We start from the raw sequence: 1396 nt of genomic DNA, 5'->3' as shown, positions 1-1396 counted from the left end.
AACTGATAAGGATCTTCATATGGAAGTCCATAAAACTTGCAGTTCTGTTGCATTAAAGCAACTAGTTGAGGCTTAAGCTCAAAATTATTGGCTTTAATGGCAGGAATGGAGATGCTTCTTCCATCAAATTTGGACGTTGGCTTTGTGAAGTCACCAAGCATTCTCCTTGCATTATTATTATTTTCGGCTGCCATCTCCTTCTCTTGTTCGAAAATTTCTGAAAGGTTATTTCTGGATTGTTGTAACTTAGCTTCTCTTAATTTTCTCTTCAGAGTCCTTTCAGGTTCTGGATCAATTTCAACAAGAGTGCCTTTATCCTTGTTCCTGCTCATATGAAAGATAAGAAAACAAGAAAAGAAGAGGAATCTTCTATGTCACAGTATAGAGATTCCTTTATGTTAGTAGAAAAAGAAGGGGATAGAAGAAAGAAAAGTGAAGAATCCAAACACAAGGGATAGATTGAGTCCGGATTTTTAGATGAAGAGAGGTGAAGAGAAGTGTTAGTAAATAAATAATTAAATAGAATAAGAAAAGAGATAGAGAATTTCAAAAATAATTTTGAAAAAAGGTGTTAGTAATTTTTGAAAATTAGAGATAAGATAAGATTAAAATTAAAATTTAAAACAAAAAGAATTTTTAAAAAAAAGAGAGAAGTATTTTCGAAAATTAGAGAGGGATAGGTAGTTAGTTGGTTTTGGAAAAGATAGGAAACAAACAAAAAGTTAGTTAGTTGATTGAAAAAGATATTAAAATCAAATTTGAAAAAGATAAGAAGATAAGAAGTTAGATAAGATATTTTGAAATCAAATTTTGAAAAAGATAAAATTTTTGAAAAAGATAAAATTTTTGAAAAAGATAAGATAAAAGATAAAAAGATATGTTTGAAAAAGATTTAATTTTTAAAATTAAAATTAATTACTTAACTAACAAGTAACTACAAGATATGATTCTAGAATTTAAAGATTGAACCTTTCTTAACAAGAAAGTAACAAACTTCAAATTTTTGAATCAATCACATTAATTGTTAGCTAATTTTCGAAAATATGATATAAAGATAAGAAAAAGATTTTGAAAAATATTTTGAAAAAGATTTTTGAAATTTTTGAAAAATAAAGATAAAGTTTGAAAAGATATGATTTTTGAAAAAGATTCTAAAAAGATAAGATTTTTAAAATTGAAAATTTGACTTGACTTGTAAGAAACACAAATATGGAAAATTTGGAGAAAAATAAGGAAAAGATATTTTTTTGATTTTTTTGAGATTTTAAAGATGAGAAAGAAAAACACAAATATGACCTAAAACATAAAATTTTGGATCAAAACACAACATGCATGCAAGAACACTATGAATGTTAAGATGAACACCAAGAACACTTTGAAAATCATGATGAACATC

This window comes from Arachis duranensis, chromosome 2 (genome assembly GCF_000817695.3).
Source record: "Arachis duranensis cultivar V14167 chromosome 2, aradu.V14167.gnm2.J7QH, whole genome shotgun sequence".
Lineage (NCBI taxonomy): Eukaryota > Viridiplantae > Streptophyta > Magnoliopsida > Fabales > Fabaceae > Arachis > Arachis duranensis.
Note: the sequence above shows the minus strand (reverse complement) of the source record.